Consider the following 27,559-nt stretch of genomic DNA (forward strand, 5'->3'; position numbering starts at 1 on the left):
TTTTTTGCGGAATCTACCGCTTGGTTTCGTTTAAACGCATGCATACATTGACTTTCCAGCGTTGAGCCATAAAAAAAAATAAAAACTCGTGCCGGTGTCACATTTTATGGTTTTTACACTTTAATGATGTGAGAGTCGCCGGGTGATGGATGACCGCAGGAACAAGCGCGGACGTTCGGGATGAGCACAGTCTGTTCTGTTTTCCACTATTGCCAAAAAGAAACGGGCCCCGCTCCTTCGGCGGGTGTCTTAATCCCAGAAACAGGTGGGCCTCGTTTACTATGGGCTCTACTTTCAAGAGAGATTAATAGTAATAAATTGATTGCGACGATCACAGTTGGCATATCCCAATTAATGTTCATCAACACACCGCAGCGAATGGCTCAATGAAGTCGTCGGTTACCCCTTTTTAGCCAGACGAGATTTTCTCAGTGTTCAACACGAGCGCAATAATGGGAACGCTGTTTAATCGCCGCTTACAAGCGTGACAATTTTAGTCGGAGCTAAACACACAGAGGATCGGGCTCGTAAAGTTTTAGAGATCATGTCATTGTTAGGGGGTCTTTAAAGATACGTGATGTATTCTTGTTACAAGTCTGGCTCCAAAAAGCCACCCAAGAAAAAGTTGCACGGTCGGTTTATCTAAATGGATCTGTCGCTCTCATCTAAATAGGCCAGAACTCACAGATGCATGTTTATTTGCGATAAAAACAAAGCGCTGGATCGGAACGTTGTTCATTCACACCGTGACATTGGCGAAGCTCAGGGCTTCTCTACTTTGTCCTAGCTGACCTGTTTTCCTTTTTCCATTTTACCACCTCGCCTAATAGACCGCAGGGCAATCGTTGTGTTTCAAGACTTGATGAAGTGGAGCCTATTGTGGAGAACAAAGGCTTACTCCATCTTGGTTGGCTCTGGCTGACACTGTCGGTCCCTCGGGGGAGTTTGAGGCTCTGTGCCAGTTGCTCAGTCTTCTGCCTCGTCGTTCCGTTCAATGGTTACAAAATCGGGATCTGCGGGACCCGTTGGAGACTGGGACAATGACGGATGATTACGTGAAAGATCATTTCGGCTGAATCGTTATTCAACGCTATTTTCATATCAACTTGTGTATTGTATGAGTTTTAGTATCGGTGTCACCAAAGACATCTTTCAAACTTCTCGACTTGGAATGCCAGACGATCGACCAAAGAGGTCCTAGCTTAACCTGGTACAGTCTGATTTTGTTTTCCAAGCTCAAGGTTTCATCCCAAGATGAAGACAAGGAAAAAAAAATCTGAGATGAAGTGGCACAGAGGGCTAGAAACTTTCCTGGAACTTTTCTGACTCTATCGGACAAGTCTCCAAAACAACTCCACTGAAAAGCAGTTTGCTTTTCCTCAACAGGTGGATCTGCGACTATCGATCGTGTCGGTTGGAGAAGCAACGCTAAGACGCTCATTTCATCTTGAAAACCTCGCTTACGGCAGATGGTACGTGAGTGACAAGACATCATGTGTGAAATGGAGGAAGGAAGTTCCTCTGGGAACAACTCCTCTGTCACGGCGTAGTGCTTGCCTGTCACATCTTTTGCCATGTTCCACTTGGTCTCTTTTGTTTGTGTCAGATTCGTTTCTCTCAGGAGCCTCACGGTGACGAGATGATGAGGGAGCGAAATAAGGTAAAAATCTTCTACTTACTAATAATTTCCAAACTAAAGAAGCTTAAACCACTGGAGGGTTGCTGATGATTGGATTCTCTATCATGTTTCTTTCAGGGTCTATTCTGGTTTATGCTGACACTTAAGCTTTTCTTCCCTCTTGTTTCATCTGCTTCTTTAGCGTCGTCTTCTCTCTTGTGCCAAGCACCTCTGGCAGCTTTTCAATTCCTGCCTCCGTATTTCTTGTTCCCACTGCTGGGAACCACAACTTGGCCTCCCTCGGGGATAAACACACACAGACAGAAAAAATAAAAACGCCTATAATCGCCTTTGGGGAACACAAACATACTGTCCGGTCACACGTTATGCTTGCTGCTGATGCTCCGAAACAAAAATGTCAGTAGGCTCATTGGTCATTTATGAACGTTAGCTTAGCATGACTAAGCTTCAAGGTCAGCTAACTTTGTCCGACAGATATTCAAATTTTTCGGGTCAATAGTCCAAATTACAGCTACAGGTGCCCGCCCGTCGTGGTTCAAGCGGCCACAATTTCGAAAAACCCAGAGGAGCTTAATGGTCTGAAAAGCTCTTTAGCAGCTGTTATTTACATGAGAGCGCAGCTCAGGTGGAGCCCTAATTCAATGACATCAGCTCCTGTCACCGGTGACAAATGGCAGAGGGGGTGACGAACTAATGTGCGGCAGGATGTGCCTCACACTTTTATAAAGTGGCTGACTGGAGCCTATCGGAAGGAAATATAGAGTCCATTAATGTCGCCGCATGGGCCGGCTGAGTCAGGGGAAAATTGGTAGGGGAGGTAGTTTGAGAACTAGTTGTTTTTGTTTTACAAGACAGCAAAAAAGTGTGTAAAGTTGACTTTTATGGACGCTGTCTATGCTAGATTGCGATATGGTAAAGGGTCAAATGCTATCGCTAGCCATACTTAGCGTCATGTCACCTGACATGTCCACAATCCCATTATTAGTGACTAATTTCTTAACGGGCTTTCAATTTGTCTGTTGATGTGTTCACAGCTGTTGGGGACTCATTAGCGACTTGATGTAATTGTTTTTTAGCCCGAACATGATTGAGCACGCTCGGCCCAGTAATTGTTCTAATCCATTTGGCTTTTGCAGTTCTTGCACAAGGAGGCTTTTATGCATCGTGTCAATGTGACTCTCCCCCCGCCACCATCTGCGTCACTTCATTAATGACGGGATTTCGTAATGAATTCAAGATTGGCTTAATGTCTCCTAAGACACTGTTTGGGGAAGGAGACAAGCTTTGTCAGATTAATCCAAAAGCATATGGCTTCAATGACATGTAAACAATAAAAACATTTGCGCTTGTGGACATTCGGAATTCAGACAGCCCTGAGCATGCATAGCCAACACTTTTTAACACCCATGTGGCTTCTCAGGCATACACATTCTCACACACACACACACAAAACGGCATTCTCATTAGTGCGCGCTAATGAACGTAAATCCAATATTCGCTATTAATGAACAAAGAAAGTAAATAAAGCAATCGGCCCTCAGTTTCAAGCTATGCGCTTCTGGACTTTAATTAAAATCCTCATATTACAGTTACTGTGAACAAATGACCTCGACAATACGCTGCATAAATTTATTTATCAGTGTAGCAGAGGCACATCCTCAAACGCGTTAAGACTAATATTTCACCGTTGCCAAATAAGCTTGGAAAAAGTCAATCAGAAGTCATTTCATGACGTACAACTGAGTTAGGTTTGGTGGCTGTGACAGTTTCTAATTAAATTCCAAGTTGGAACTTTAGAGAAAACAGAAAAAGTCTGGAAATTACTATAAGATAATTTGACATCGGAACTCGCTTCAGTTGGCTAGCTAGCACAGCTAAATTGTGTCTTCTCACTCCATGGCAGCTACAATTGTGACAAGTGTTATATAACTGGTGCTAACTGCTACGCTAACATAAAATGTAAAGTAGTGAAACACCAGAGTGAGTGCCATGGTGTAACAATAAAACTTTAAAAAGATGTTTCCATATCTTCTATTGTATTGAACGAATCCTGAGATGATGAAAGTCAAGCTTAACCGATTGGATTCGGTAAGGACCCAAACAAATCTGTTTGTTTACAAGAAGCGGAGGTCCGATTCAACTGGCACCGCCACAAACAGGGATGACTCTCTCTGCATATAAAATAGCATCATCATGTCTGGCTCAACAACAGAATGTAATTTGGTGGCAATACAAAAGGGATTTTGAACGCGGGCCCGTGGAAAACCGGTTGACCCGTGTCATCCAGCTGAGATGTGGGGGGGGGGGGGGGGGGGGGGGGGGGGGGGGGCATGAGGGGGACAGTCCGCTTCCTCTGGACTTTTACGGAGTAATGAGAGCCGGTCGAAAGCGGTCCGCTCGGCCTCCCCGGATCGTTAACTTCTCACAACATGAAGCGCAACTGGCACAAAGGTCTCGCAAAATGAGCTATGGAAGTCCCAATGGTCCCATTAGTCAACTGCAGGATTTAGCCAAGCGGCGGAATAGTACTCAGCGTGCGACTGTATTTGGCAGCTTCTTAATACTCAGAAGGAACAAAAAAGGTTATTATAGACATAGGTCACTTGTAAGAAGCATAACGAGAGTCATTATACCCCCAATCAACCGTCATCAAAAAGCAGTCAAGCTTTCATCTCTGCTGACATGTATGAATGGAAATACTACATAATTCCTCAGTGAATGCAAAATCCATATAGGTCAGCGATTCCTCTGAGATGAAACACTGAGATGGGTTATTAAAGAACCCTAGCCCTACCTATAGCCAACCACCTGCTGTCTTAAGGTCACTCAAGAATTTATAAAGAAAGGAACTGCAGGCTAATTGTTTCCTCTCTTGCTGTGTTCACTTCCGTAATATGATCCTCTCATTGGTCAGGATGATAAATGCGAAAAAAAAAACGAAAAAATCCAGGAAATTGAAGTGGCCCTAATATTGAGCCTTGGGGTACACCACACATTGACTGTACTGAAAGACACTATAATAATTTGACAGTAAACTAGCTTGGAGAATCTTTTGGTGTTGGTTGTGATATGAGAATCTGTCACTTTGGGTTAACGACTGACTCAATGTCACAGATCGTTTAGAGTAATTTGATGACACCGAAGTAGTAAAGATTTTCGCGTAAGGAGACAGCAAGACCCGGTAATGGGAGCTACTGCCACGAAGAGCCTCCATAACACTATGAAGTTCATAAAGTGTCGATTTATGCCTCTTGCATCGTTCCGCTATTACACAACATTGGATTTATACTGGGCTAGTAAATTGCTGGGGGTAAACTCCTCCTGACATGAAAACACTATGTTTGCATTTTCCATCTTTAGGTTGAGTTAGAACAGCTTGTAAGTCTTGCGGGCAGAACCTCTCACTGCTCAAATTGGATTCACTTGTAAACATCCAACACTATGTGTATATATGATATAAATTGCCTCGATATGTCTGTGGGATGAACAACTGGTGACTGAGTGGCAATAATAACTTTGGTTACAAAAAAAATTTGGAAGCATGACAAAATGGGAGTTGAAGGATGAAGATTTCTACATGGCTGCCTTCCTCATTCCTTGATGCCGCTATTTTGCCAATTGTTCCATCTTCCCTCCGTGTCACCATCCGGCAGACGGTTACTTTGATTTCCCTTTTTACTCGCCTGTTTCAAACGCTGCGATAAAGAATTAATTTAAATGTATATCGAAGTCATAAAATAAAATCCACCTGCATATTCATCATACATTTTTCTTGTACTTTGCACTTTCCAGAAATCTTAAAGCCTTTTTTCCCCTCTCATTGGATTATTACAAAGTATGCTTCTGATGAATTAATTGGTAGCACTGCTAGTGATTTTGTTCCAGCTGAATCAGCAATAATGGAAATGGAATTTAGCTAGCTTAGCTTGCGGTGGAATGGTTAGAATCCAATCAGATATAATCGGTGAGATTTGCCTGCCTTTGTACCATCAAAGATGCGGTATTTGGAATTCAAATTGCAGTTTTAGCTGGAAAAAAGCTCAGAGCAAACCAAGGCTCACTGTTTTGATGCTTTATCTTAATTCCGTGGATATTGGAAATAAGCTCCGACAAGGAAGAAAGACAAATAAATGGAAATCAAAGTGCAGAAATAAAAACTGGATTAAAAGTCTGGGAATTGCCTAGGTAACTTTTATTACTATTACAAAAGTCTTTTTGTCCATTTTTTTTTTCCAAAAGTCATAATGACATAAAAATTTGGTTCATTCAAGCTGAAGCAAGTGCGTAAATGCTAATCGTCTAATTATCCCCTTGTTGACTCAAGCCGTCACTCACTCACACAAAAGCCCAGACGTACACTCACGGGAATTTGAAGATATTGTTTGTTTGCGCTAGAAAGCCCGTCGCACCCTGATCGACAGCATCCCTCCGGTTTAATCTGGAATTCATTAGGAGCTGCTTTGTTTTGGCAAAGTTGACTAAAGTCAATGCAAGTTTTCTCAAAGCTGCCTAAATAAAAACTACATAAGCAAAACGGGTTTGAATTACGATGACGGTTTCTCTGTTATGTGGAAGATGTTGAATTAGGCAATCGTTTCAAAAATTCCACAAAGTCTAATGTGTGTGGCGACCTAACGTTTTTCAGCTTCAGGGGTGTAATCGCCTATCATTCACAACCAGATAGGCAAAGAGTAATAAGCATATGTAAAAGAATATTGTGTGCTTTTTGCTTGCCGTTTTTCAGTATATTTATAGAATACGGGACACGGCTCACATTTTCCGGGAAGCTATTCAGCTCTAGTTTACAGTATTTAAATCTTCTATTCATGTTTGCAAAATGTGTACGCTTTCACATGCCAACGGGCACGACAGAATTTCTAACTGTGCAGAATTGCTGCAATAGCACACAAAAAAAGAAAAAGAAAACAAACATGGTTTGCCTTTGTTTCGTGGTTGGATATTGGGTCAATGTTATACTTTTATCGCCTCCACCGAGGTGGTTCTGTTTTAAATTGTTTGTCTTGTAATTAGCCGGATTATACATGAACTAAACTAACCCTGAACAGTATTTTTTTAGCCTCACACCTACACTTTTTTTTCTTCAAGGTCTGTAAAATTATTTTATCATGACTTAAATACAGTGTACCCGATTCCTCAATGTGTTTATAGTAATCAAATTAAATTGACAAAAAATGTGCATTTTAAAATTAACCTATAGTCCTCGCTTTCTGTAGGCGTAAAAACCAGGATGGCAGCAAAACTAGGCTGTGCTCAAGTACACAACTTACTGTTTTGTTCTTCTTCTTTCAAACTTCTACAGAGTGGATAAATGTGCTGCCATCTAGTGGTTAATAATGGAATCACATGAGATTTAAACAACAGACAAAACTGTACAAAAAAAAATAGTGAAATGTGTGATGAAGGAGGGCTTTACACGATATAACATTTTTTTATTTTCCATTACAAGGGTAATCTATTCCGAATTCTCTCCAGCTCTGCTCACAAATTCCATTACAACCTCGGCCCGGGGACCAGAGCGTCCTGCACCCTGGCAGGACGTCTGACAGCCTGCCATGCCAGGAAGGCCTGCAGGACTGGCAGGAAGGCATGGTGAAGCAAAGCATCTAATAGTAGTGCATTCAGATCCAAAGAACCATGTCCCAGCCCATTTTAGTCTTCCCCTTAATGAGGTGACACCACATTGGAATTATTGAGATTTTTATAAAATTGACGATGATCTTTAGTTCAGTAGTGTGGAATTACTAATATGATTTTTTTTTTTTTTAGCTCCATCAGTGAACATTATATTTAGCTCTTATATTACAAAACAACACAAGCATTTGTTTGAGTTGACTTTTAAACACCAAAACTCCATTTTGGCTGACTTGTTTTCAAGAATTAATATTTGGAGTAGGCCGGGAGTTGAGTAGCGCTGACAGGAAGTCGGGTTCTATCGGGCAACCAAGTGGTACATTGCTCTTGTGGGCTTGCTTTAAAAAAAAAAAAAAAAAAAAAATGTTGAATATTATGCTAATCCTACAACTGCTTCTCACATTTAAAATCAGTTTTGCACGTTGCACATGAAACAAAAAAAAAACTTCAGAAAGTATGCACATATATTAAATAACTTCACAGACAATACAAATTGTGGCATTCAACTGTATGTCCTGGAAAAAAAGAAAAAGCCGCGGGGGGGGCGAATGAGGCCATAGCGGGGTGAAGATGTGAAAACATTGCTAAACATTTTTGCTCGACATGCCGGGCTCATTTTCTACTCCAGTGCTAAAGTAGAGAAGCGGTGTAAAAGCCTTAATACATAATTCACCGCCATCTGTCCACAGCACATGTTGTGTAATAAAAGCTGTCTTGTCTCCGTCTCTCGCACTCTCGCTGCCATGTAGGAATAACTTCCACTTATTCTTGTCCCTCCCTGCACATTTTACTTGGCTACCTCTCACATGTTTGCTCTCATTGGCAGCTCCGTTTTACCGATCGCTTTAATTAGCATTCCTCGTGACTTGTCTGATCTATTGTCTGGCGCGTCACGTGTCTGCCCGGTGGGTGTTTGCGTGCTCTCGCCCTCTCTCCGGGTCGGCCGCGGAGGGTGACGAGGCAATAACGGCGTGAAGCCAAAGTGAGGGCGGAGCGGTGGTCGCCCGGTGATTAGTCTCCGCCAATAAACAGACGCAAAGTGTGGAAGGCATAAGGCAACTAAATTAGACGTTAGTTTTTACATGCGGGCCACACGCCATCGAGCTCCTGAACAAATCTGTCAAGCATGCTGTGCAAGAATACTTCGATAATACGGCATGTTCTAACTTTATTTATCTATTAAGTTTATTTATTTATTTATCTATTTGCCCATCATCACTGCAAAACTCAAACAGTACTTTTTTTTCCCAATTAATTGTTTTTAAATGGTACCTCAGCAGTGTTTTTCCTTCAGTATTATTTAATCATTATTTAAAATTGCTTTTTTTTTTTTAACAAAATTAGTTATTCTTTATACAAGTTAGAATTTCAGTTTCAGAATTGATTAATCTACCGATTATCCAATCAGTTAATTGGGTAAAAATGTGCATTGCATTATTAAACGACAAAATGTTTTTGTTCACTTAATATTCTGACTTTTGAGTGTGTGTGGCTTTAAAAGGGGCTCGGGTCTGACTCGGTGAGTGACGTGGGAGTCAGAAAATGTATGTGAGGAGTTGGCAATTGTGAGCTCAGGTTAGCAGCTAGGTGTTAACTGGTCAACTGTCGAAATCATTGCACTTTACGTTCTTGATTTTTTTTTCAATCAATCGTTTCAGCCCTAAATGGAACAAAACAGTACAGATCAGCAATATATATATATCTTTTAAATCATCACATTCAAATGCTTTGCTTTCAAAACCTGATGCTTATTTTCTCTAGCGTGGCCAACTTCCCTTCTAAATGACTCTTTGATTGCACACATTTGCGAGCTGCTATCTCCTGATTGCCGTCTTATTTGGCTCCACTTCCCCGGCTTTTAAGTCATTTGTTTTTCATGGAAGCCATTTACATCATTGACAATGTATTTGCTTTTCCCTACCATCTTCCTCCATTTTGCGGGTCCACCCCAATTATTTAGCGCTGAGGAGGTCAGCGAAAGGTCCGCTCGCTTGGCGAATTGGAACCATAGATCACCGCCACATATTTCCCATTCTTCTTCAGGCCAATCGCGAGGAGGTGTGTCTGTTTTAGTAAAGTACCGCTCTTATAAATCCTTCGAGGCTGGTGCCCGGGCAAAGAGTGACACAGAGGAATCGTTGCATTGTTCTAGACCGACGAACCCTAAAGGTAGTCTACGAAAAGGGCTGGAGCCGCATACATATTTAAGAGAGAGAAACGAAGCTCCAGTTGAACATTTATTTTTTCTTCAATTTTGTTTTCTAAGCAGTTATGTCTGAGGCTGTCAAATGCAGGTTTTTTTCCGCAAAATGTTTTGGAAAAGTGTCTTCACCTCAAAAGGTGAAAAATGCTAATTTGCTGTTGACACACTCATTTTTCCCCTTTGAAATGACACTGCTGCAGCATGAGCTGCTCAAATAGTAGAATTGGAGCGGTCGTTTGTTGAATAGCAATAGGAAAGTTTAAAATGGCATTATTTCAATCCTCCAGGTCACAGAGTTACGACTAAGTGATGGACGGTTGAGCCAACCTGATTTTCCCACTTTCCCTCAAACTTTCTCAGCTTGTTTTACTTTCTCACCAAGTCATTTTCAGCGACCTCCTCCCTTAACTTTTCAAAAAAGTCTAAATGTCCTCCTTTATTGCAAAACAAGCAACTACGATGCAGCCAAGGCGAATATTGACTGCCGCTGGCAAAAGGGAATCCGACAACATCCTCTTATGCCAAAGCTCGCTGCACTGAAATGACTCTGATCCTCCGGGTACAAGCAGCAGAAGCTCAAAGCAAAACAGTTATAGATATGTTCCTGAAAAGTGCAAAAAGTCACAGATACGAAAAGCAGAATCTGCCAGAACACGTATATGTCATTACTGTCCGATATTACGACCCAGGCAGCATTTTAAAATGTGCGAAACACACCTCAATTATGTGGCCTTTTAGAAATGACATTTCAAAATTGAATTAAAAAAAAGGAGCCCATTTTCATACGGACTAATTCAAAATGCTTTGTCTGGCTACACTTTTCTTTAACCCGTCATTCTTTTTGCCGTTTGTCACTCTCCACTAAAAGTACTTAATGTGGCAGCTCTAATGGTTGCTTGTATCTTTCTTGTTTTTTTTTTTTTTTTTTGTGTTGTTCCATTTCTACTTCCTGCACTGGGTGGAAAGCAAACACAAAGTGAAGCACTCCGGTAATGTAGGGGGCGGGTACCCCCTGAAAAGTTTAAGAGCACTCCAGCAACTGGGAGGTCAGTCACGACGCACCTAACTTGGTGTGCAAACACAAAGCGCTCTCGTTAAGTTGTGACTCTACAAACCTCCACGGGACACGCAATACGTAGGCAGGATCACACTAGAGTGCCTGATACCGAGTATACTGAATATTATGGGGTGGTGTCTGGTTTATGGATACTTTTAACAGTTTGTGATCAGAAAAAAAATCATGCTAGCAACATAGCATCTGTAACTAACATCGCCTTGCTAATGCTAGCTTAGTTATGCTAGGTTAGGCTACGTTGAAGGTGTTTTAAACTGCAAAGTCTCCGTTTAACACTTAATCCGATTTCGAATGAATGTTTAGAACTCCTGTGGCTAACGTTGGCTTGTTTCCACTGCTAATGCTAACTTAGTATTAGGCACGATTGTATTCTTGGGAGGGATTACTGGAGTGAGGCTCAAATTTTGCTGTAGTATTTCCACACTTGCACGTGCCCTTTCAACACTCAGTCAATTCTATTTGGAATAAGTGTTCAGAACTACCCGTTTTAATAAGCAGAATAATGCCACCCAGCGATACAGCTCGTGTGAGATGTCCCTGACTTTGACACCACCGCATGAAATTCATTAAAAGTAGTCTCATGGAACATTATCCCATAGCTGGTGAGAGGCAAACAATTCAACAGTCTGAAACATTTGAATGTACTTTCAGTTCATGCAAAAAAAAATTATTGAAAGTCGAGTGGGGGATTGAGGGTGGGTCGGGGTGGGGGGTGTTTCCAATTTTCTCCATGGAGAAGAGAGAGGTGATTTGGGGAAAGATTTCCGACTGAAAGGTAAGATTGCTTGCGAAATCAAACGCGGATGATGCATACGCGAGAAAATGACTCGGCGCCAGACATGTGTGCGAAGTTAGTCTATTGGTACTGGGGGAAAATTGAAAAATGAAAGGGGTGGAGGGAAGAAAGAATTAAGCCAATACTGAGCAGAGACACACAACTCTGATAAAGGTAGCCCTCTTCTCGATAGCATTGTTTGGAACGAAAGTAGCCAAACCAACCAACCTGGAAACTTTACAGGCACACAACACAGACCTATTTTGAATGAATACAATTTAACATCAATTGCAGTCTTTGTGTTGGTCACACATTCTATGCATGTTTTTTTTTTTTTATTCTCACCCCCTCGCCCCTTATCTTGTCCACTATTGTGATGAAAAATGCAGTGAGGCCAAATGCAGCACTGCCAAACTGGGCTAAATTTGTATATTGACGCAGCCTCTGAAGGGATTTATGAATAAATCATTAAAGGCATGTAAGGAGCTAAAATGTCGCCTTGAAACCACAGAAACAGAATGTTTTTGTTTGTTGGTGTTAAGTAAGTCTGCCCTGTTGCCTCTTGCTTTCTGGTCCACTTATGGGATGAAATGTGACACGATGAAAAATGGATTCCTATTTCTCACTTTAGTGCATTTACCAACTGTACAGTCATCGGTTTGTTGAGCTTCATCATTTGTGACTCCACTATATCCAAAATTCTGTCTTGAAAACACAATTTTCAACTATTGAGAGAACGTAAGGAATACCCAAAATGTTTGTAATGATCAAAAACAAATTTGCACTCGATCATGTACTGTTAGTAAACAGCATGGGACCTAAGATTGAACCCTGTGGGACTACAAGTATCTCACGAATGGTAGAAGAGTCGTGCCCAGTTAAATTTATACCATGACCACAAATGTAACTAAAAACATAAAATTTTAGTCTATTTAAGCCTCCTCAAGAACTGCACCCTTCAATATTGTACTTTAATATAAAGACACACAGAAAGGCTCTACTAAGACAAACTTATGTGGTTAAAAGTTTTCGAATAAAACATTTCACACTTGAATAAAATAACAAGCAGCAAGTCTTGATGTGTCACTACACCGATCTATGAAAACTATTCCCACAACGCAACAGTAACACAAATTCAAGGCCGCTCGGTCAATGGAGCTTAATTGAAAAACACAAGGATGTGTGTCAATAATGGAGCTAAAAAGTAAGATGGCACCTTTCGGAAAGTTTTGTTTACTTTCGCTCAGCGCGTTTGCTCGCTCCGAGCGTGAATAATTGTGTGTGTCGGGTAATGATGGCGGAAATAGGCTGGCAGTGTGCTGGACTCACAGTGTGAGTCTAACTGATACGCTGACAAATAGAAAGCGTATTAGAAAAGACAGTTTTTCACCTCTGGGTGACCTGAAGAAAATCTCTTCATAGCGTCCCGCTTGTAATGCTTAACTTTTTTTTTTTTTTGGCTCCGAAATGTCATCTTTGTGAGTTACTTTCCTGACCACATGGGCTTGGTTTGATATTTACAATCAAGTTAGTGACTAATTTGCTAGGAAACATCTTTAATCGATGTTAAATGTCAGGATGAAAAATATGGAAAGCTCCTGTTGGCGATTTGTGCAAGTTGTGACAGCCGCCATTGTGTCTCTTGATATAGCGGCAGAATGGCGGAGTTCAATCAGTCATATGTGTCACTGTCTTGCCAAGCTTGTTTACATATTCTGCCAGGGACAATGAAGTCACACACACAACACTTGTTTGACAGTTTTCGGTGTTGTTTTCCGAAATATTTATGTTATTAAGTATGGTCCAGTGTTGTTGGAAAATAAATAAGAAAATAACAATTCTGACCGGCATATATTCTTTATCATCTGCAAAGGCCATATATTACTGCAGCATACTGAGGAGCTCCATGTCTGTATTGTAATGCCCCCTGTTGGCCAGTAGGCATAGTTTGATTATTATTATTTTTTTAATCCTATTTATATTGCATGCTTCCAATGTTTTAGCAGCTGCACATCAGTGATTACCATTTGAGATTTGCATTCATGCCTTGACTTCCCTTACCTGATTAGATTCTTTTTCTTCAGCAAACAACATATTGTTCGATTTTCATTTTTGGTATTTCGCGTCCAGTTTCTGCAATATTGCCCGAGTCTACATGACAACTTGATTGTTACATGCGGAGATAATAGCTGTCAGAAATAAAGCATGTTGCAGGGATGCCTGGAATATTGTGATGTATATTGAATAACCGCGTTGTCGAGTCGATGAACCAGCAAAAAATAAAATCAACAATAAGGAAAATGGAGGCAACTGGAGTGAAGGTGCTATCGAGGGAGGAAGTAATCGAGCATGCCAGTGCGAGATCAAACAACATAGATGACAACAAGCGGGAAGAGAAATGCGAGGAAACAACACGTCTTGACAGCTGGAATAACAAAAATAAATAAATAAAAATGCCTCAATAAATCAATCAATCTATCTCAAGACAAGAATAAAAAGGCAAAGTGACGTTGGCTTTTTTTTTTGGGGGGGGGGGGGGGGAATTTAAATAAAATAAGGAATTAAGACCACCGCTGGCTTTTTGAATAAGATCCGCATACTTGGATATTGCAATTCTAATTAAAAAAAAAAAAAAAAGGATCTGTGGGGGTGGTGGGTGAGAAAGTTGCTTATTATGTGGTGGACGCCTGCACGTCACGCTTGGCTGCCGAGCGCTATTGATGCAGTGCGCCGTGCAGAGGGGAGGGGACACAATCTTGTCATGTGCCAACATATTGCGCGTTGGCGCCGAAGCACACCGACTGCTAATGCCATCCTTTGCTTCGGGAATGAATATTATCAGGGAGGGGAGGGGGGTGACGGGCAGTAGGAGCAAATAAGAGAAAGGTTGTGATAAGAAAAGAAGGCGAGGCAAATGAGAAAAACGCTCGTTGGCCAGGAGAAGAAGCGCTCGGAGGAAGAAGTGCGGCGCAGGTGAGCGGGAAGAGGACGGAGAGTGCAAAGGGGAAGGCGGGAAGTGCGCGTTGAATCATAAATGCAAGCGGCGCAGGGTTTCGTGCGCTCGCCTACGGCGTGGGCGTCTGCATTGATGGGATCTGGCACGCGGGGAGCACGCATGGCGGATTAACCTCACAAAACGAGTGACGCAACCTCAACGTAACATTCAAGCGTTTGGGAGATTTTCTTATGGGTTCAAAACGCACACGCTTGGGTAGCGATGCTTAAATTGGCGCTAGCTCGTGTAGCGTGTGGAAAGCAGCTGGGTAAAACTAAAGGGAACTCCGTTTTCGGCGTTAAACGAGAACATTTTGGCGGAATTTGACGCTAGCGTGATGAGTCGACGTCGATTAATCGATGATATTATTGATATTTTTAGCATGATACAGCGGTCCAAGCACTTTGTGGTATTTTATATTATTTTATAATTACTCTAACTAGTCAACTAGACTGATCTATATATTGACAAAGTTAATTAATCACTGTTCTAGACTGACTCAGCTATTTGCTGTACTTGACTTGTCGACGAGTCGACTAATCGGTTCAACACCTACGGTAGTCGACTGGCGTGTTAACTTCCAAAGTTAACTTGAAAGAAAGTTAAAAGCAAATAAGAAATGCTACAACAAGGAGGGAGAAGAAAAAAAAACAGATGAAATGAAAAACTATTGGATGTTGAAAGGCTGGGAATGAAAGAGAGACAATCAAGAGTGGGTAAAGACAGACACAATATGAGCTGACCGACAAAGGGAACAATTGTAACAAAGCTGAAAGGATGCCAAACGCTCCGGGATGATGAAAGTCAGGCCGAGGAGTAAGTGGAGTGAAAATGAAAGTCGGAAAGACATAAAAGTGCGAGAAAACTGATGAAGGCTTAACCAGGAGAGAGAGGCAAAGCACAGAGTTGCGCAAGAAAGGTCAACGGAAGAAGAAGTCGGGGGCGCCGGATGGTTGATTTGACCTTGCGGCCGAGTTGCGGGGCGGAAAGTGGGAGGGGAAAAAGTTTGGAGCTGCCTTTTAATGCCAACTTACAGTGTGGCCGTAATGTTCTTTTGAGTTGTTGGAGAGCATACAAGCAGACTTACGTATCGCAACGGCGCCAACGAGGTAGGAAGATGCAGTATGGCTGGTTTTCTGGTCTTGCTTCTGGTCAGGCTTTTCACTGGCGGCCGGAATGCGTCACACGAGACACATCTTGACTACAGCTGTGACACTTCCTGGGGGAAAAAAAAAAAAATAAACTAGTTTTTAAACTAGTCAATAGCCATTGACGGCTATAGACGTCAAAGATCCATACGATAATAAATGAGTAAATGCACATAAACACAAATATATTAGTATATATTATTTCATAGCCTACGTTCGTATATAATTTGTACATATATGTATATTGACAAAATAAGTATGTAGCGAAGATGCTAGTTTAGCCTGGGTTGTTAGCAGATACCTCATGTATCCATACATGCACACTTTTTCCAAATAAAATCATTTTTAAAGCTAATGGCAAGTTTTATGGGATTACTGTTTGCTTCAAAATATGATCAAACATTTCATAGAAATATTTGAATTGTGGCGGAATGCTGTGAGCGCTATTCAAAACATTATCTTTTATGAGCAGGTAGACATAATATTCTGTTGCTCCAGAGACAAAGACGCAATTTTCCTCACATGCAAGACATTTTTTTTTTTTCATCAAACATATCAGCTCACTAAATCAAATATCCTGTGACCTCCTTTGAGAGGAATGAAACAAGATCGCAAATGTTTCCAGTTCTTTCATATTGCAATAAGACGCTTTTGAAGCACTATCTTTCCATTATGAGCGAGCGAGACGTGAAGCGAACCGAATCTTCCCTGAGCGCTTTAGCGCGCTAACATTTTTGGTCTCGGTGAACTGCGAGCGGCGGTTCGGCGTTAGCGCTCCTGCAAACGTCTCCTTAATGATCCCATGTTTGTTCTTAGCCGGGGAAGTCCGTGAACGAGCATGAATAATGGCGCCCCCAAGCCGGCAGCTCGCTTGAATGGAACGTGGCCTCGCTGTGAAAAGGGTCACCTAACACGCTTGCAAATTGTCTACTCACATACAATTTATTTTGTACCTGACGTGATTCATGGCCATGTAGTCGAGAAAGAGTACGATTGCAAAAGCATGTGTAGTATGTTGCCTTTTTACGAGGGATTGCTTTAGAAAGTTCGAGAACGTTATTTGGAAAGTTTATAATGAGATACAATGGAGAGCAAGTTCTCTTTTCATTGAAGCAGAACGAGAAGGGAACCCGCTCCCAGTAATTCAATTTCTCGGAATGGTTTGTTACCTTTATTCTCAAAAAAAAAAAAAAAAGGAGTAGCATTTTGACCGCCACATTTGCTTAAAGTACCTCGTTTTCAAGTGCGATCCGGCGAAAGCAGGTAGCGAGGAAAACAAAAAAATGTTCAACTGCTAAAATTGTCCAAAAACTTTATTTTATATATTTATTTTATATATATATATATATTTTTTTAAAAATATTTTTATATTTAAAAATAAAAAAAAGGTATTTTAAATGTTTTTATATTTAAAAATAAATAAAAACAAAATATACATTTAAATATACAAAATTTGTAACAGTACAATGTAGGGCCGTCACTATCGAACATTTTTAGAATCGATTATTCTAGCCATTATCTATCGATGAATCGAATACATTTTTATGTCACTCTTTTTTCAAAGTAAAATCAGTTGTTTGCAGAAATATCTTACAGGGTCAAATGCTTGACTGAATAACCACTCGACTTAACACAACAATATGATTCTTCCCGCTGCATCATTTTTGCTCTCATTTTTTTTTTTCTCAGTGTGTTTTCCCACTCGAGGCTTTGGAGATGAACACTCGTGATTGGCCCCACGATCGTGCCCAGTCCGGGCGTAATTGCTCCATCCTCCGAGCTGCCGACTGCACGCGCGGCTAAGCCTGTCTAGGATCATCATTTCAATTTGCTCGTAGCAAGGTTGTCAACACTCCAGTGTTCCTGGGGGGGCGCGCTTCGCTTCTGACCCGCCGACTAGTTGCTAATCCCGTTACGCCACCGGAGATAACGTAACAAAAGGTTGATACGGTGAAGGAAAACAAGATGAAGCTCAGCTCCCCTGCTAACATCATCACAGTGTGAGATGTATTCGGAAAAACATTTGAAATCTTTTAAATCAACAGTGGAGGTGCCAGTTTAGTTTATACTGGCCAAATATATACATTACACTAAACAAGGATATAAACAACAAAACTGTCGAGATCAATCGATTAATCGAAAAGTAATCGATTATCAAATGAATCAACCATTTGAATCGAGTAATCATGTCGAGCTATTTTTTATTTTAGATTCGCCAAAATCTGCTAATATCAACCTCTCAACAGTAATCAATCGCTGATTTTTGCGGTTCGTAAAATGTTTCGATTTTTCCGCAATGATTTGGATCCACTTTGAAAGCAAAGCGCTGACAGCCACTGGACTTATGTTTATATTGTCATGCAGCAGAAGCTGGAGAAGATCCTTATGCCCTCCATCAGTTGTATGTTATACGCTGTGACAGATTTCCGCGTATGCGTGCCTTTGTTTGTGTCTTTCTGCGAGCGTGCTAGCAGTCCGTAATGGGGTTGGACAGATTATGCTGTAGCCATTGTTGTCATGTCCCTGTTTTACTAATGCCTCTCCCCGGGACATATGAAGAATGAGAAAATGCAGCAGTGACAGCCAATCCCTCATCTTTATCACTTGTCATTTTTTTGGTGGAGGAATCTGAGGATTTTTAACAAGAATATTAGTGTTTGCACTCCCACGGTCATCTCCTACTTTGTGACCAACAAAAGAATTATCCACATTGGCTGCCAAGCGACCGTGAAGAAAGCACTTGAACGATGCACGTGTGCGTTGTTAAAGCGTCAATAAAGACCTTGACACGAAACAAACACAAAAAAACAAAATGGTGCCCGCTCATACAGAAGATCCAATCGATCCAGTGCTTCCTTCACTATGTGGAGAAGTAATGAAAAACAAGCGTTACAGCAGAACACTGATAATAGCGCATCTGTTTTACACCTTCACTCAATAATCCGCTCATTTTCTTCCGATTATCCCAGTTAGGGAACTTGGGCAGCGAGAGAGATTTATGATGTATTGTGAGGCTCAGACATCAGCGAGGTGGAAGTTATTACGCTATGTAAATATGATTGCGGAATGTAAATATGACTTGTAATAGTTGCTTTGCATAATGCATTACTGCCACCTACAGGATTGGAGGGATTTTTTTTTTACTATACTGTAATCTTTTAATTTATTTAAACAGAATGTTTTTGAGTCAGAGAAATTAATTCTAATGTTCACTATTATACTTACAATACAGTACATAAAAATAAATCCACATTTTAAACCTTGAGGTTGTGGCGAATTTGTCAGATCGCATGTTTGTCGTAACGCGTGGTAGCGCTTCGCGGCGCGTAACGAGTGAAACCGCCCGCGTCGTTACGCATCTGATCGCGTCGGTTTACATAATGTCTGCTTTGCATATCTGGTGCATCCCCCTCGTCATGTTCGTCTGCTCGTTATCGCATTATGCCATCAGTCAGTCAGTCGTCACTCAGCATCTGTTTCCCTCACACACGCACACATTCACAAGTCGGCGAGTCAACACCATTAGATGGCAAGTCCGTCACTGGCTTGCCGCCTGACACTTGTCCGATTCATCCTTGCCAGTCGTAATCAATCAGCGTAATCCGGCGATTGTTCACGATGCAATGTGGCATGTTTTGGAGGGGGAGGGGGGGGCTAATGTGGCCCAAGGAGCATAAAAAGGCGTCACCGACATACTGACTTAACACAAACATGGATAACGACGTTACACACTCCCGGTTCTCATTAACGGGATGGCGTCAAAGCAGGTCATTAAATGGAGTAGAAAAAACAAACATGGCTGCCTTGTGTATGTTTTTGTTGCTGTATGTATGTCAAGCTGCCGCAGACTGTAAACTCACCAACAAATTTAATAAACACCTGAACAATCTAACGATGCATCAAAAAGTCAGCTTTAACAAATAACGGTTGTGTATTTACTACACACCAATGTCTGCTATCTTAATGCTAGTCAATGATTAATCGTGTAGCGTGATTATTTTTTTACACAATCGCTTGAACACAAATAGTGCAGCAACACACCACTATCACAATACTCACGGGCATAGATTCTTTATCCTCCGTGATAAATGAGTGCATGTACGTTTGTACTATACTGCCCCCTGGTGGAGAAGGATTATTCAACTCATCCAGTTGCTCCTTCACAACCTGCTGATGACACTCAAAGCTGTGTGTGTGCTTTCCATCAATGACAGCGCGTGTGGTCTCAGGAGGCAGGTCGGCATCGACGTGTTTGCCATCATGTCACGGACCAGCGATCCGCCGTCTGTGTCATCAAAATCGAAACTACGACGGGCCCCTCTCCTCCGATTGTTTCCTCTCAGCTGAGCCGTCAATCAAGCTGTCATCGTTCCGTCTCACCCGAGTTAATATGTAAAAGTCTCACAACAAGACCACAGTGAATATTCCCGCATTTTTTTTTGTTTTCCTTTCTATTTCTTGTCTTCTTCCCATTCCGAGCTACGGACCTCAATACGTGTCAGAAAGAATAAAAGCAAGAATCAGTTTGGCGGAGGCGGGCTGATAAAAATGAGACGAGAAGAGATGCCACGAGACACATTGTCACCGATGCGGGTTCCCCCCCCTTCACAAGGCCCCATTTGCAATAAAATGCAATATGGCAGCCTATTACAAATACAAGGCTGCATATTGCACAGGAATAATTTATGAGGCTTGAAAGCTTATACTGGGCATAAAATGTGAATTAAATATCCACATTATGACTCATTATTGGCCTATGTTAAAGAAACTTAACACCGCCGCTGCATGCTGGGGGATGTGTCGTTATTACGTGAAAAGAGCAACGAATTAACTACATAGAAGGTAAATGACCAACCGCTAATTACGCCCAAATATGCACTTATCGTTTTTCATCAAGTTATATGATTGCAATTTGTGGCATACTAATGCTTTCTTAGCCTACAATTTTTTTTTTTAAGTCATGGGGGCATTTTCTGCCTAGCAACAGATGACCACAACTTGTTTTTTTTTTTTTGCTCCATCGATTAAATACATTTATTGCATATAATTGGAGTCTGCTGTTTGTCATCTTAAAAGCACTTTTTACTTAGCCATACTGCCGTTAGCCGCCGATGCTAACGTGCAATTAATAAACAGTGGGTTGTTAACAAGCTTCATTTGCGCAGTTTCTTCCCTGTGATTATGAGAATGCAGCACAGTCCTCGTGTTATTTGTTGCCTGGGAACCAAACAAAGGCAATGGAGAAAGATGTAAAAAAAAAATATATATATATATATATAAAGGTTTTTCTTCAACAGCTCAGCTTCGACAGCTGATGAAAACGGTGGCTTTTGACGACTTTATTTGTCAAGAAGAGAAAGGAGGAGCGACTTATGTATGTGTGGTTGTTAGGTGACGGATGACGCATGTATCTAACCTCACGCTGCATTTTGCTGAAGGTGAATTTCGACTGGAAAGATCCAAAGCAAGGCATTGTACGTTTTTTTTTTCGAAGCGCACAGAGGAACGTAAATGTCAATGTAACAACTTTTAGTAGTGAGACACTTTACAACTATGTCAATGACAATTAATGATCGTATTACTTTCCGAGGAACTTTTAGTATTCTCCAATCTTGTTTTCTGACCAATTTACCACCCCTACAAAATCCTGTTAAATTTCCAACTCCGTCAGCATTGACAAATTCACGATATGGCCAAAGTTCTTTTTTTAACTTTGCAAATAGGCTTTTAAGCCCACTCAGCATCATTCTTTATTTGTTTATCTCCGTCTCCACAGAAGGCAGGCTGACGCGGATCCAGACCTCCTAAAAAAAAAAAAAAAAAAATAGAGCTGCTCTCATCCCACTCTGATTACACACGTCGGTGGCGGGTGCCAAAAGGATCTCTGGGAGGAATATTTTACGTGAATATTATGTACAGCCGGTAAAAAAATAAAGATGCAAATTTGTGAAAGTCAACCTTCTTACAGTTCACATATTTGTGACTTTGAGTGTGTGCAGCTTGAAAAAAACGAAATGGTGAGTGACGTGGACACCGGCGTATAAATTTGCAATTTGCATTCATCCAGTTAGTCGATTAATCGTTTCTTGATTAAGTGTGAAATAAAACGCCTTAATCATTTAGGCCATTATTTTGTATATAAACAAGCCCCAGTCATTATTCGTCCCGCATGAGGTCAACTGGGGTCAAAATGCAGCCATTAGGGGACTTTATGTACTCTGGCAGATGTGAGAAATTGCGTTTGCCTCTTGGCTTGTTTAATGCTCACATCATCGTGTATATGGGTCACACATCCAGTGGACATAAGCGTAGTGACCTCATCATTATTTTATTATGATTTTAATGCTGACTTTGTGCTCCGGGCAATATAGGCCCATACGCAATCTTTATAATGTTCTCTGCCAATGATTGGAAAAATGTTTGTGATAAAAAAATCTCATACAAATTTCAGGGATTACTATTTAACCACAGAATTATAATAATCTTTTTTGCGGAAAAATAACAGAGCAGAGCGGCACCACAGATCTCATCAATCCCATTCAGGCTTTCGGAGTTGAATCCATTATTAAACGGCGTGAAGTCAGATTTGTGTATAATTTACAATCTTGCCTCAGAGCGAGCATTTAGCTCAGCGGTCGGTCGAGTTCACTTTCGCGTGGCGCTAATGAATGGAAAATTCACAAAATGTCCGTGTGTATGACGCTTTGAATGTGCTTCCAGATAAGTTGAGCAACGTGAGCACGTTGGATGTGATTTGTACATGCAAAGTGACACATAAAGCTTATTATGCAGCCGTAGTCACACACTCTGAGTCACACACACACACACATGAGACTCGTGTGGTGTACCATCTGCGTTTTGAACAAGGAGTCTTTGCGTTACGACCCCCCCACAGCCCCTTCCCGAGGGTTCTCGTCCCTGTTATGTTCGACACCTTCTTCTTCTTCTTCTTTGGTGACGACATGAGAGCTACTCAGACGCGTCCTCCGTGCCCCTGAAGTGTCTTTGTGCGGTCCCGCGTGTGTGTGGAGATCACATCTTCTACCTGTGCCAAGCGTGTTTCCGCAGCGCCTATGAAAGTGAAGTATGGGGGGGGGTTGAATAAATATTCAGCCTCGCCTTAGATGTCATGTCGTCCGTGAGGATCAATTTAAAGCCGGGTAAACATGACGCGAACGAGGGAGGACTCGTAATTGGGAAACTTTTTTTTTCAGCAACCTAACCGGATTTAATTGACAATTTTTGCCGCAGCCATGTTGGCGAGTTGACGCAAGTTTACCGCCAGTGTGTCTGCTGCCATTAGTCACGTTGCACTGAGGTGGGCGAGGACATGAGATGGCAGCCACATTTTTGGCAGGCCGTTCAGGTGGATTGATAACACGCGAGACTCCTCGGGCTGCTATAAATATGCAAAGTAACGATGAAAACTAATCAAATGTCATTTGAGACGAGCTGCGGTCGCGGCTGTCTGTTAGCGAGAGACGAGACGTGGCGGCGCTGTCGGAAAGCGTGAACTGGACTGACCCCCTCGCTTGTAACATCACATCCATTTAAGATGAAAACTAGGATGAAATTAAAACTCTCTCGACTCATCTCGCTTCTTGTTTGATGGCTTACAGAGATGTTGCGGTCACGCGGGTCATGCAAAGGGCAGTCAAGGTGCTATGGTGCGATGAGTTGAGCAGCTTCATTTCAACAAAAGTAATGCTTTTGCGCCAAAATGCGGCATCCAGGTAACAAAGATCTTAGTTGAGTAGCTTAATTTAGACAAAAGTAGAGCTTTGAGGCCTAACCCTATATTAAAAAAAAAACGCTGAGTAGATTCATTTAGACAAACATAGTGTTTTGCTGCCAACATGCGGCATTTTTATCTACGTTGCTGCGAGTGGAGCGGCTGCATTTCGACAAAAGGAGTGTCTTGCCGCAATATTCAACTTGAGCTTCTGTTGGACCAAATCTTCATGCCACAAATGTTGATGAGTTTAGAAGCTTCATTTGGACAAAACTTTGCTGTACCTAATATTGTGAACAATCCTTGTTTTCCCCCACAGTCTGCTCACTTTTCCAGGACCGTATTCAAAATTACCCCCCCCCTCCCGAGAGCTGTCACAAAGACGAATGGCTAAACGACATCCATCGATGGCGCATTCATATATATATATATATATTTTTTTTTATACCAGCCATACTGCAAGAAGTCTAAAGGCATCCCGGGCAGGAAATAGTAGTCTGCTAATCTTTAATGCCTCTCAGCCACTCCGGACACCATCCCCAGACAATAGTTTACCTGTTTTTTTTTTCCTTCCAAGCACACCACCGGTGAATTCTGCTGAATCTCCAGAGGAGTGTAGACTGACATTATCCCACATGGAGAATTGCTGGCTCCCGCTGAGGGCCACTGTTGTACCCACCCGAGCTCTGACATTCCTTCAATCTGCAAAAAAAAAAAAAGAATCACTCACGACTTGGAGATGGATGAACGGTTAGGATTAACATTTAGTACTTTAGATCTTGTGAATTATGGTCCATAAAGGACCGCCTTTCGATTAAAGTCCGACAATCGCATGGGGTAGATTGCAGGACTGGAATTTTGGACACTGTCATGAGTATTGAGAACAGAAAGGTGGTGATATTCAAAATGGACAAGGAACATCTGGTACGCACTCTGACTCCCAATGATGAGTAGTCAAGCTTTTCAGGATCTATGACGCTAAGTCCTCTTGGCTCTTTTTCAACAGTCTGGGAGGGATTTACTGCATCACACGGCGGAGTGGAGCACGAGGAGCGGCCCACTCGCCAGCACCGTCACGATGACAAATGTGTCGTGGTCGTGGACATGTGATTCATTACACACAAAAAAATCTCGCCTGTGTACTTTCGGATTTTTTTTGCAGGGGGAGATTTCAATAAAATTATTTATCTTGTGTTAAAAAAAAAATTGAGAAAATTTGTCCTAAAAAATAGCAAATCGGTCTGGCCTCAAACTCAATATTGCTGACACCCACGTCACTCACCTCACTTTTCAATTCTAAAAAAATTTGACAGCTGCAGCCCGATAAAATCCTTTGTAATGGGCACCATGGATTGGGAGCATGTATGGTGTTTTTTCCTCCATTTTTTACAAACTACATCAAGCTGCTTTAATAAAATCCCTATCATTTATTTATGCCATACATATCCCATATTAAAAATTGAGAAAATATGTGAATGGGGGGGGGGGGAGGAAAATTTGACAAATGCAGAACGGGAAAAAGCAGGTGGGGGAAGCCTACATTACGTAATCCGATGGTGTCGGTGCTTTGAAATGGAAATGGATGTGCATAGCATGTCTGCAGTATGCACTGGTACAGCAACTTACTGACAATAATGCTCCCACAGCGCCATCTGTTGGTTGCTAGGGGGAAAAATATATTGTGTTTTACAAGTCGTGAATTTAGGTGCTTACATTATGACACTTATGTATAATTCGGAGACAGCTAATGGAAGATTTTACCCGGTGTGCATTCCAAGCAAGAAGAAAGTCAATTACTAGAAATGTGACATTTGTTTCAAACTGGAGTGTTATGTTTTACTCGGGCATTTTCAGTTTCTACTCATTCGCTTCTGGCGCAAAAAAAAAAAAGCACTCACGAATCGATAAGCACCCATTGATCAAGGGGCCATTAAACGCTGGAGATTAGATGGAAACGTTCCTGAAATTATCGACCGGACCAAAGAAGCGGCTAAAACAAAAAAAAAATGAAAAACGCTGAAAGAAATCAATGTTTATGTCACCCGATGGACGGAAGGTACAAAAGCTTGTGAAGAAAGAAGATCCATTTGTCATAATATATTATTGAGTCGTTTTACCAACTGCTGCTCTGCGCACTCACAACAATCTGAAATAAATTACAATATCGTGACCATCAAAGTCCGCCGTTCGTCATTTTCTTTTTTGTAGCAATAAGAGTCAAATCTTTTTGTCTTTGCCTTTTTTTTTTTTTTTGGAAACCCAAATGAAAAGTGCTATTTTGGCTGCCTGACAACTAAGCGACAACTTTAACAATCCCATTTGCCAATCTTGCTTCATTAGCGTTTCATTGTTTTTAATTTAACTCATGAGCAGTATTTAAAAAAATATTTTAGATGTACCGATATCTCTACATTCTTTGTGATATAAACAATTCACCAGTATGTCAATAGTTGCAAAGAAGAACGTCAGATATTTTTGGAGTATCGGTGACTGGTATCGGAAGCCTCCGTGAGTACCCGATACCAAACCGATAGCGATACCTGGTAGCAGTCATCGCCCATCCCCAAAGTAAATATCGCAAATGCACTTTATTTGCTCGCTTTAAAACTGATCCACGGACCAACGAGGATTCGCCAGAAGGTCCAGATAACCACTTCGGGCCTATCTGAACGAATGTGGTGACATCACTGCTGCGATCATCTTTTGTCTGCCATTGAAAAAGAAAAGCTCCAAACATGCGCTCAGCATCTTGTGATTTACAACCATGAATCAGTGACCCCGTTCACAACATAACAAGAATTAGCATAAAGTTACACAGCACACATGTATCTCCCGTGAGAAAACGTCACATTCAGCTCTTACAAGAAAGCTCGTTCCCAAGGGAGACACGAGCTCCCTTATAATTGGCGACAGCCTTCAAATCTAGACTCCAATTGAATTTCGATTCCTCCCCTTATTAAAATGGCGAAGGGAAAGCCGCTCGGATGTCCGCAGCCAGCCACCCGCTTTGATCGACTTTGCCCCTAATAGGAGCTCCACTCGCGCTACTTCTCTTTTTTTTTTCCCCCGTTCCTTTATACACTCCAACACTCCAAATGACAGGAATTACGATTTGAAAGACATCTAGAATGAGGCAGGAGTCAGAGAAAATGACCAAAAATTGTCCTTTTGAAAGTGGCACCAATAACCTAGCATCAAAAAGAAAGGACCTGGCCACTACATTAGGTAAACCTCCATTCATTTGGGTCAGACAAAAAAAGTTTAAGAAAATGAAAGTGATTATTATTTTTCTTTTTTTTTTTTTTAAATCAAAACGAGAAATCCAAATCTCTTACAATGGTGGCTGCTTAGCAGCAAGATGCCACAAGATGGCAACAAAGGCAAAAAAAAAAGACAGGGCTTTACTTTGAGCACAAAAATAGAGAAGTTATATTCCTTAGAAAGCCGATTATTCACCGAGGTTATAGAACACGGTAATCTGTCCCGTGGATTGTACTAGTGTGCCTAACAAAGCGGTTGCTACAAATGTAAACAAAACAGAATAAAACCACACGAAGCCGCTCGGATTTGAAGAGGATGCACAACCTTCATCCATTTCCAAGCACTCGAGCGGCACTTAAATCCACAGACGGCATTGTTATTAAGTAAGTCTGCCACAGCGCAAATGACAACAAATGCTCCGCACGCTCACTGCAAATAAAGTATAATGGCGCATATTAGCCATCTTGCCAGGAACGATTTCATTGCGGCGCAATAAAACAGCTCACAATTAGAGAGCAAAGAACAGTCTTGACTGTTAACACCGACGGAACGTTTACGCAAAGTGATTATTAAAAGCCCGGGAGAGGGCAAAGACGATTGCGAGACACGGTAATAATATATATAACATGGATGTATGCTCATTTCCATTAGCCTGTCTATGGAGTTTCACACAGATGTTAGCATTAAGCTAGCAGACATACGTTGTATAAAATGTCCAAACTCATTTGCTGATTCCTTAATCATTTACCATGCCCCAATTTCAATTAGTAGTCAGTTGTAGCTAAGATAAAAATATAGTGTATAGTTTATAATATAAAGTATAGTGTTCATACTTCACCATTGTTTATGCTAGTTTTGTTAGCCCGTTTGTGGCATTTTACACACTTAGCAATAAGTTGGTGAAAAAGTTATGCAATTGCTGTGAATAAATTTGCATCATTGGTTTTACAATTAGTTTGAGAATAGATTATAACTGTGATTAGCCTATTGTTGATTGATTTACTTGCTATTTGCCAAAAAAACTACTCTACCACCATCAAAATTTTTGTTTGGAACTCAAGACAAAATACACGCTGAGT

At 41.3% G+C, this 27,559-nt stretch overlaps 1 long non-coding RNA gene across 7 annotated transcripts in view; it reads right to left on the reverse strand.

Annotated features, from left to right (window-relative positions):
* The window catches only part of LOC148379383 (uncharacterized), a 43,995-nt gene that overhangs the window by 15,603 nt on the left and 833 nt on the right, over positions 1 to 27,559 (reverse strand). For 4 of the 7 annotated variants that reach the window (XR_015855510.1, XR_015855511.1, XR_015855512.1 and 1 more), the window contains exons 3-4: positions 23,775 to 23,921; positions 15,427 to 15,558 (exon numbers count right to left, since the gene is read on the reverse strand). This is a non-coding gene — a long non-coding RNA (uncharacterized LOC148379383). The other 3 variants (XR_015855515.1, XR_015855514.1, XR_015855513.1) reach the window with 3 other exon arrangements.

Source organism: Syngnathus floridae, chromosome 22, assembly GCF_059516105.1.
Source record: "Syngnathus floridae isolate MCC-2025c chromosome 22, RoL_Sflo_1.0, whole genome shotgun sequence".
Taxonomy (NCBI): Eukaryota; Metazoa; Chordata; class Actinopteri; order Syngnathiformes; family Syngnathidae; genus Syngnathus; species Syngnathus floridae.